Below are 11,391 nucleotides of genomic sequence, written 5' to 3'. Positions count from 1 at the left end.
AGCCTAGCCTCACCCTTGCCTTTGCTTATGGTTATTTCATAACAGCTTCTGCCCCTATAGCCCAGGGAAAAGCAAATGTGAGATATCCCTGTCTCCTGTCGTACTGGTATTAGTAACTCTGTTTTCTCTCATGATTCCAAGTGTGAACTAAATTGCTGCCTGGTGGAATTCTTAACTCTCAAGGTTGAACGTCCACTGGAGTTTTTATTATCTCCAAGACTGGAAAATAAAGAGGCCTCCTGCCTTGACAGTCAGGGTTCCTAAGAGTGGCAATTCATGAGAGAAACCAGTTTCCCTGAAGCTTTGATAGCCTCAGCGAATATACATAAAATTAGTCTTGCTTATCCAAAGTCTGCTTAATTCAAAGTAAAATATAAAGTTCTGAAAAAAAGGAAAATTGTATTAAAGCATTAGAAACATTTTGGTTAAAAGCCATTAGTTAAAAAACAAAGTTCTTATGCAAAACTGCATGGTTATATTGCAAATTTGAAAAAAAACAAAACCTTTCAGGAGTCTTTCAAATGTTTTGCAGTAACACTTATTTTGTAAAAAATAAAAGTTTTAAGTAACTAAATTATGTTTCTGTGTCAAACTATTCATGTCTGCCTATTTGCTCAAATTATTGGGGTTAAATACGCAGTTATATAAATAATATATATTTCTAAAACCCAAATTAAACTAAATGGTATATAAAATAATGCAAATTGTAAGTAACATCAATGAGTTGTGTTTCTGTGTCTAACTCTATTTGTGTCTGCCTATTTGCTCAGTGTATATTGTCATACATCAGGATAATATCAAATTAAGATAAAAAAGAAATCCTCTCCCTTCAGCACCCCTTTAAGATTAAAGGTATAAACTCTCTAAGGGTAAAATAAAATTAATAAATCGATCTGGAGCTTAGCAAGAAATCCACATAAGCATCAATAACCCCCAGGATTCTATTGTCCAGGACGAGAACTTCTTCTGAAAATAGGATAAACCCCAGATATTACCAGGAACTTTGTCTTTAGGCCTTAATAAGTGGGATAATCAATCAAAACAATGGACAGCCACCCACCTCATAAATCCAATAATAATTATGCCAAAATTTAGCAAGATAAGCTGCCATAAAGGGGGGAAATGATGTAGGCTATGGGTGGGGGGCTGTTCATCTCTTCATAGACAACCTGAGCTGTATATGTCCTGAGCTGTGCCTTTGGGACAGTGAGAACTGCAGCCCTGCCCTTGGTAACCATGACAACAACAAATCCAGTCCTGGAGAAACAGGTAGCAATGCAAATTCTATAAACTTTAAATATTCAGGGAAAATGCAAACTAAATGTGCTAAAAGCTTATCTAGAATGTATGAAGTCCATGCTAACAGCTTACCTAGGATGTGGAAGATATATGCTAATTCAAGCTTATTGAGCACTGAAACAAAGAACCATTTGGCCCTTCCTCTGTATAAAAAGAACTCAGAAATCTTGTTCAGGGCTTGGATTTTGAATGAGAAGCTCTGAGCCCTGCCGGTCGTAAATAAATCCTTTTTCCTTCCCAAAATTATTCCTGAGTCCTGACCTTTCTATACGCAAATAATTGAACCTCTCTTGACTTCTACAACACTTGGAAGGGGTAAGATAAGCTTTCATTACTATAGACACTGCAACAGGACTCTTACAACTGGTCAGCTATTGTTTTCTGCCTGGAAAAAGAATCCTCACAATGATGGGCTAAGTTTAAATTCAGCACTGAGTTGTGGCCCCAGATCCAGTGAAGATGCTAAGAGCAGGACCAAGGAAGGCATTGAAATTATGTTATAAACTTCCAGCTGTCCCATAGCCCAAAATGGGGAAGTAACAATAAGTTGTCATTGCCTATGCTTCAAACTATACAAATTGGGGAAAATGAGACCATTTTTGATCGAGTACTGGCCTTTATAGCCTTGCTGGTAGGAAATCTTAAACCCAAAAGAAGTCATCACTAGTTGGAAGTTTGTATAATCTGCTATAGTTATGGATTATATATAAAATGCTGTTCTAAACTTGGAAGAAAAATTACAAAATGTAACGATGGCTGGAATTGCCAATGGACTATGGTCACTAAACCTTATGACTTGGGGAAAAGTCTGGGAAGTGGTATTCTGGGAGAAATATTGCTTGTTTGTCCTTGTTTCTTTTGAACTTGGTCCTCAGAAGCATGCAATGAGCCCTTCAGGGTATAAGGCAGCAAGAAACTGTCAAATCTGCTTTCGTTGCTTTACAAAAACTAAAAGGGGAAAATGTGGGAAACTGGCTTACCTGTTCCCTATTTGTTGCACTTGTCCCTAATTATTGTAAATGTTGCTGTGCTGATGAGGAACAGCTGCTTTGGAGTTCCTACTAAATATGATGCGGAAACTAGGGTCAAGGCTCTCAGTTCCAGAAGCTGTGAGTGCCCTGGTCCCAGCTTTATCTCCTCTCGTGTCTCTCTCTCTCTCCTTTATTTCGTAAAGTTCTGTGTTTCCTTTCCTTCGAGCCAACCTATTGTGAACTGATTGCAGCACAAAAACAATGAGTGTATAGTAAAAGTTTTGAACTTACAAAACAAGCATGTAAATCATCATACAGTGCTCCCATACAATACCGCATCACCAACACCTTGCCTTGTTGTGAGACATGTATTACAAACTATGGAAGAACATCATCAAAATACTACTACTTACATATCTTACATTTGGTGTATTTCCCCACCAGCTCACCCAATTTTTAAAACTTTGTATTAGTATTATATATTTGTTAGTATTCATGAGAAAATACTCTCATATTCTGTTAACCACGATCCATTCTCCACCACTGAATTCCCTGTGTTATACAGTCCCATGCTTTGTACAATCCTTCCAAAGTGTACACTCAGTGGCTCTCATTTTCATCATTGTGCTATCATTACCTCAGTCAAGTTTAGAACATTTTCATTATTCAAAAAATAAAAATCCCATACTCCTTAAACTCCCCTATTGTTGTCCATTAGAATTTTTGTATCTTCTTTGCCATTGCTACAAAAATATTACACTATTACTGTTACTATAATCCATAAATTCGATTTCTTTTAATTTTTCCATGTATTACCATATTCTTAACACGTTGTCAAAGAACATTCTTATATTTAAACTATTAACTACAATCTTCATCCACCACCGAAATCACTGTTACACATTCCCTGCATTATTCTCTAGCTTTCTTTCAATTGACATTTACATCCACATATTACTCCTTTCAGCCAGAATCATGCATATAAATCAGCAGTGCTATTATTCACTATAATGTGTTACCACCAGCTCTATTCATTTCCACACTTTTATAATAAGCCTTATTTAAAAATCTACATAAGGAAGCGGGTTTGGCTCAACTGATAAGAGTGTCCACCTACCATATGGGAGGTCCAAGGGTTCAAACCCAGGACCTCCTGACCCATGTGGTGAGCTTGCCCACGTGCAGTGCTGATGCATGCAAGCAGTGCCATGCCACCCAGGGGTGCCCTCCACATAGGGAAGCCCCACGTGCAAGGAGTGTGCCCTGCAAGGAAAGTCACCCTGCATGAAAAAAGCGCAGCCTGCCCAGGAGTGACGCTGCACACGTGGCGAGCTGATGCAGCAAAAAGAGACACAGATTCCTGGTGCCGCTGACAAGAATGCAGGCGGACACAGAAGAACACACAGCAAATGGACACAGAGAGCACACAACAGGGGGGAGGGAGGGAAGAGGAGAGGAAAAAAATCAATCACATGCTTTAAAAAATCTGCATATATTAAGCATCATCTCCCATTCTCAACCCACGTTCTATCTCTTAGTAACCTGTACTCTAGAATTTACCTCCATGAGTTTACTCATCATATTTAGATCACATCTGTAAGACCATACAGTAGTTGTCCTTTTATGTCCAGCTCTTTTTGCTCAAAATAATATATTCTGAAGATTAATCCATGTTGTCATATGAATCCCAATTTTATTTCTTCTTATAGCTGAGTAGTATTCCATTGTATGTATATACCACATTTTGTTTATCCATTCATCAGTTGATGGACCCATAGGCTGGTGCCATATTTTAGCAATTGTGAATAATGCTGTAATGAATATAAGTGTGCAAAGTCAGTTTGTATCCTTGCTTTCAGGTCTTCTGAATATATTCCTAGTAATGGAGAATCCTGGATCGTACAGCAGTTCTATATTCAGCTTTTTGAGGTACTGCCAAACTATCCTCCGTAGAGGCTGCCCCAGTCTACATTTCCACCAACAGCAAAGGAGTGTTCCTGCTTCTGCACATCCTCCCCAGCACTTGTACTTTATATATATATATATATATATATATATATATATATATATACACACACACACAAATATATATACACACACATATATATATATAAAATGGCCATTCTATAAGGTGTGAAATGTATCTCATTTTAGTTTAGATCTGTATTTCCCTAATAGCTAGTGATGTTGAGTATTTTTTCATGTGCTTTGTGGCCATTTATATTTCCTCTTTGGAAACATGTCTTTTCAAGTCTTTCACTCATTTTTAAATTGCGTTGGTTGTCTTCTTATTGACTTGTATGATCTCTTTATATAACATGGATATCAAACCCTTATCAGATATGTGGTTTCCAAATATTTCCTCCCATTGAGTAGACTGCTTTTTTACTTTCTTGACAAACTCTTTTAAAGAACAAAAGTGTTTAATTTTGAGGAGGTCCTATTTATCTGTCTTTTCTTTGGTTGCTCATGCTTTTGGTATTCCACCACTTTGTAGAACTCGTCTATTAGTTCTAATAGTTTTGTTGTGGAATTTTGGGAATTTTGTAGATATAGGATCATATCAGCGAATAGTAAATGTTTTACTTCTTCCTTTCCTATTTGTGTGCCTTTTATTTCTTTATCCTGCCTAATTGCTCTAGCTAAAACTTCTAGGACAATACTGAATAAAAGTCATGGGGTCCATCCTTGTCTTGTTTCCAATTTTAGAGGGAAAGCTTTCATCCCTTCATTGTTGAGTACAATGCCTGTTGTGTATTTTTCATATATAAACTTTACCATGTTGAGAAAGCTTCCTTCTATTCCTATCTTTTGGAGTTTTTATCAAGAAAGGATGCTGTATTTTGTCAAATGTTCTTTCTTTGTCACTCGAGAAGATCATGTGATTTTTCCTTCTTCAATTTTTTAATGTGGTTTATTACACTAATCGATTTTCTCATGCTGAACAACCCTTGCATACCTGGGATAAAACCCACTCGACGTGGTATATAATTCTTTGAATGTGCTTTTGAATTCGGTTTGCAATAATGTTGTTGAGGATTTTTGCGTCTGTATTCTTAGAGAAATTGGTCTTTAATTTCTTTTTCCATAGAATCTTTGTCTGGTTTTGTTATTAGGGTGATGTTGGTTTCATAAAATGAGTTTGGTAGCATTTCTTCCTGTTCAGTTTTTTGGAAGAGCTTGAAAAGGTTGGTATTAGATCATCTTTGATTGATTGGTAGAATTCACTTACAGATAGGAAGTCATTTGGTCCTGACCTTTTCATTTTGGGGAGTTTTGTGATTTTTGTTTTTTTTTTTCCAATTTAGGTCATGTTTTTTATATGTAAAATTGTATTAGCAGGATATATATGAATTAATTCTTCCTGATGATGTTGATAGGTTGGCTTTCAATCATTTATATACTTTTGCTTAACTCACTTGTTTATTTTTTTTTCATATAATAAACTTTATTTTTAAAGAGGTTTTTTGATTACAGAAAAGTTACACTCATCTGCAGTATACCAGGGTAAATCTGATATCTCAACCTCAGGCAGTATATGCCATCTTTTGGTCCACGTTCCAGCCAGCCATCTAATCAAACTGTTAGAGCCCTCTTTAACCCCTCAAATGACAGCATTTAATCCAGAATCTCTATTTACTGGGTCCATATCAAGAAATTTAGCTAGATTCAACTTTATATTCTTTGTACCATTATCCCTTACACTTAATATCCATTCCCACACATACTCCTCTGGTTTTTGTCTATATAAATTAGAAAACTCATGCTGTCCTTTTGGAGTATAGCATAATTCCTTATAGGTCTCACTTTGTACTTCACCTTTGGGACTTGTTGTGACTGTAGTCTATTTACAAGTCTAGAAGAGAAGAGGGGTGGGGGGATTGGATAAAGAGAATCATTAGAAGTGTCTTGTAAGCCAGTTACCCCAGGTCATTCCCTTGAAGTTTCATTTGGTGAGACAGGATTACTCTTTTCAGGTAGGGGTTTGATGGCAGACTCCTTAGAGCAGAGTAGCGATTGGGTGATTATTTCCTCGGGGCAGGAGGTTGGGACTCCTCGGGGCAGGCTGGAAATTGGGTGATACAGGCTTGACATTGGGTGGTCATCTCCACCAGTGGCTGTCTCCTCAGAACAGACCAGATCCTTGCCTCTTTAAGCATGGAAGTAGTCATATCCAGTGGAAATATTTTATGTATCTCTATTGCCAACTCATGCCATGCACTGTCAGTGTGCTTTTGATTGTTGGAAACAGAGTTATTAGTGCCTTTAAATCTAATCAGAGTAGAGAGACAATTGCAAATATCCAAGAGCTACTTCAGAAATCCCATTTTTAAGATCGTTTCTCAAGAACCACTTCTGTTACAAAGCTGTTAGTTAGGGTTCTCTAGGAAAACAAAACCAACAGGAGATATCTGTAAATAGTATGAGATTTTATAAAAATTGTCTCACATAACCATGGAGATGCACATGTCTAAATATCTAATAGGGCAGGCAGCAAGCCAGGGACTCTGATGAAAGTCATCATTGAATTCCCCAAGAGACACTGGTTATCTGAAGTAGAGATGGGAATTCTCTCTTTGAATGCTAAATCACTTCTCCTTTTAAGGCCTTCACCTTCGCTTAATGCTGACAGCAGTCTCCTCAGTTGATTCTAGATATAACCAGCCATCTACGCAATCAACTCACTGATGATAAAGTCCATAAAGGGAAGCAGTTGTGGCTCAACTGATAGAGCATCCACCTACCATATGGAGGGTCCAGGGTTCGATACCCAAGGCCTGTGTCGTGAGCTGGCCCATGCGCAGTGCTACCACGTGCAAGGAGTGCTGTACCACGCAGGAGTGTCCCCTGTGTAGGGGTGCCCCACGTGCAAGTAGTGCGCCCCACAAGGAGAGCCGTCCCATGCAAAAAAAGTGCAGCCCACCCAGGAATCATGCTGCACACAGAGTGCTGATGCAGCAAGATGATGCAACAAAGAAAGTGACAATTTCCTGGTGCCGCATGACAAGAATGCAAGCAGACACAGAAGAACACACAGAGAGCAGACAACAGGGAGAAGAGGAAATAAATAAATAAAATACATCTTAAAAAAAAGAGAAGTCCATGAAATATCCTGGTATTGTAAGTAGAACAGTGCTTGCTTGACTTAACAACTGGACACCATTACCTAGCTGAGTTGACACATTAGCCTAACCTTTACACCACCCTATTGTTAACATCTTGTATTAGGGAAATACATTTGTTCTAGTTCATAGAAGAGCTTTCTTTTATTTGCACTATTAACCACAGTCACCATCCACTTAGTGTTCACTATGTTTTACAGTCCCATGTTTTATCCTCTAGCTTTTCTTCCAGTGATATAAACAACCCTAAATTTCCCCTTTCAACCACATTGACACACATAATTCCATGCTGTTACACTCACAGTAATGTGCTACCATCACTTATATCTATTTCCAAACATTTACAATCAATCTTATAAATTCTGCACAAATTATGCATCAGTTTCCCATTCTCTACCCTTACTATTCCTCCTGGTAGCCTATATTCTAGATTTTAACTCCATGAGTTTGTTCATTATAATTTGTTCATATTGGGAAGTGGACTTGGCCCAGTGGTTAGGGCGTCTGTCTACCACATGGGAGGTCCGCGGTTCAAACCCCGGGCCTCCTTGACCCGTGTGGAGCTGGCCCATGCTCAGTGCTGATGCATGCAAGGAGTGCCGTGCCACTCAGGGGTGTTCCCCACATATGGGAGCCCCACGCGCAAGGAGTGCACCCCATAAGGAGAGCCGCCCAGCGCCAAAGAAAGTGCAGCCTGCCTAAGAATGGTGCTGCCCACACGGAGAAATGACACAACAAGGTGACGCAGCAAAAAGAAACACAGATTCCTGTGCCACTGACAACAACAGAAGCGGACAAAGAAGACCCAGCAAATAGACACAGAGAACAGACAGCCGGGGTGGGGGTGGGGGGGGGGGGAGAGAAATAAATAAATAAATCTTTTAAAAATAATAATGATTTATTCGTATTAGTAAGATCATACAATATTTGTCCTTTTTGTCTGGCTAATTTCACTCAACATAATGTCCTCATAGTTCATCCATGTTTTCACATGCATCAGGGCTTCATTTCTTCTTACTGCTGAATAATATTCCTTTATATGTATATAACACATTTTACTTATGCATTAATCAGTTGATAGACACTTGGGTTGTTTCCATCTTTTGGCAATTGTGAATAATGCCACTATGAGCATCTGTGTATCAGCTAGCCAAAGGGGTGCCAATACAAAGTACCAGAAATCTTTTGGCTTTTATAAAGGATATTTATTTGGGGTAAAATAATAGCTTACAGTAGCAAGGCTGTGGAAAGTCCAACTCAAGCTACCATAAGAGGTCAGTCAGCTGCCACTTGTTGAAGCAAGATGGCAGGCAATCCCTGCTAGGCTTTAGCTTTCTCCTCTTGGCTTCCTCTTCCTCTTGAGTCTTCAGGAGACCCACTTCTTCCCACTCTCAGCTGCAGGTGGGCATAGGGCTTGTCACTCAGGGCTTCCTATATCAGTTTTGGCTTTCTTCCCAAGGTCAGCTATAAGCTGTTAATATCAGGCAATGGTCCATCTTTCCCCTGGTCTTTAGCTGTTTGAGTCTTCTCCTTTCTGTCATATGGCAGGATCAAAAATGGCAAGGTTCTCTCCTCTGTGTGTCTTCTTGAGTGAGTGCCTGTTTTTTATTTTGTTTTTTTAATTTTTATTCTCCACCTCCCCTCCCCCCCTCCCAGATGCCTCCCTTGTCTGTCTGCTCATCTGCACATCTTCCTCAGGAGGCACTGGGAACCGAACCAGGGACCTCCCATGTGGAATGTGGGCACCCCATTGCTTGAGCCACATCTGCTCCCCGAGTGTCCATTTATATGTTTGTATCAGACTCAGCAAGGTGCAGGGACTCAACCTGAGTCACATCTTATGACATAGTCTAATCAAAAAGTTTTAATTGTGACAGGTAATCTAATCAAAGACATCTCAGCTGAATTTAATGCAATCAAAGGGACTCATGCCCAGAAGTATTAGTTTACAAACATAATCTTTCTCTTTTTGGGATTCATGAAATAATCTCGACCACCACAGTGTGCAAATGTTTATCCAAGTCCTTACTTTCATTTCTTCTGGCTATATACCTAGTAACTGGGATTGCTGGATCACACAGCAATTCTATACCAGCTTCCTGTGAAACTGCCAAGCTGTCTTCCACAGTGGTTGTACAATTTTACATTCCCACCAGAAGTGAATAAGTGTTCCTATTTCTCCAATCCTCTCCAGCACTTATAGTTTTCTGTTATTTTAGTAATGGCCATTCTAATAGATGTGAAATGATATCCCACTGTGGTTTTGATTTGTATTTCCCTAATAGCTAGTGATGTTGAGCATCCTTTCATGTGCTTCTTAGCCATTTGTATTTCCTCTTTGGAAAAGTGTCTATTCAAGTCTTTGTCCCATTTTTTTAATTGGTTGTCTTTTTAGTTTAGTTGTGTGGTTTCTTTATATATTCTAGATATTAAACCTTTATAGTCTGTGTGGTTTCCAAATATTTTCTCCCTTGAGTAGGCTGCCTTTTCAATTTCTTGGCAAAGTCCTTTGAAGCACAAAAGTTTTCAATTTTGAGGTTGACTCATTTACATATATTTTTCTTTCATTGCATATGTTTTGGGTGAAAAGTCTAAGAAACCACCGTCTACTACAATATCTTGAAGATTCTTCTCTACATTTTCTCCAAGAATGTTACGGTCCTGGCACTTATATTTACGTCTTTGATCCATTTTCAGTTAATTTTTATATAAGGTGAGAGATGGGATTCTCTTTCATTCTTTTCAATATGGATACCAGTTCTCCCACCACCATTTGTTGAAGAGACTATTCTGCCCCAGCTGAGTGGATTTACCAGCTTTGTCAAATATTATTTGACCATAGATGTGAGGGTCTGATGCTGAAGTTTTTGACCTACAACTTTAGTGTACTTCTTCTTTTACAGTCTATTTTAGCTACATACAGTCATGGCCACTGCTTTGGCATTATCTTCATTTAATACTCCTCCGTCATCAAGATCTCAAACTCTGAAATCTCTTAAAACACAAACCACAAATTCTTATGTCTTTCTCAAACTTATTAATTTTTTTCTTTACCCTCTTTATGAACTCCAGAGCCTTCGAAATCTTATACACAAGTCTTCCAGCTCCATCTTCTTTTCACTTGCTTTCTTCCTAGTCTAGACATCATGGACATGGGATGTGACCAAGGACCACTTGGTGGCAGCAAAGTCCCAACTAAACTGTCCACCAGTTTGTGTACCTTACCAGTCAGGTAAGGTAATTGTTACTTACAGTGACAGCCTCAATTTTGAAGGTGTAAAGGAGCAGAGGGATTAAACAAATATAGAAAATATATGGAGATCATTCTGATGATGACAAGAAGATCCTGAACCCCATACAGGTGTAAACTAGAGAAGTGACTATAACGGAGCAATGGGAGAGATGACAGGGTACTCTCATTGTCTATAGTCATTTTGTACCTTTCCAGTTGGGTAGTCTCCCCCAACTTTGAAACATTCCCTCCCCAACTGCCCTGAAGCATTTCCTATTTATAGGTCAGTTACTTAATGCCAAAATGTTTCCCAGAATCCTTTGTTCTCTGACTGCCCTGTCAATTCCCAGTGCTAGATAAAGTCAACATTTTGACTCTCACTTCTGGATGCCTACTCCTACTCTTAGAGAAAGTTTCAAAACTCTGCACAGTGACTTAACTCTAAATTCATAATCTGTAACGTTAAGGCTGCTCCACTTTCCTTCTTTTCATCTTTGGTGAACTCTTTGGGGCATTTCTCATAGAAAGAGTTCTAAGCCTTCCCCAGTCCCTAAGATTCCCTTACCACATTTCAGCTGCCCAATCTTAGCAGATGTCCTCACATCCTTCTTTATCTGGAAGACTGGAACCATGCATCATGTCTGGCTTTGAAACCACTCACCACTGTAGACAGAGTATAGGAGCTACAGAGTCCTGTGTGGGACATTTATAGAGTTGGATGGGGAAGACATCAGAAATTTCACCTTCTTCGATAGAAATGAATATA

Source organism: Dasypus novemcinctus, chromosome 5, assembly GCF_030445035.2.
Source record: "Dasypus novemcinctus isolate mDasNov1 chromosome 5, mDasNov1.1.hap2, whole genome shotgun sequence".
Taxonomy (NCBI): Eukaryota; Metazoa; Chordata; class Mammalia; order Cingulata; family Dasypodidae; genus Dasypus; species Dasypus novemcinctus.
The sequence above is the reverse complement of the archived record's forward strand: the minus strand, read 5'-3'. Positions refer to the sequence as shown.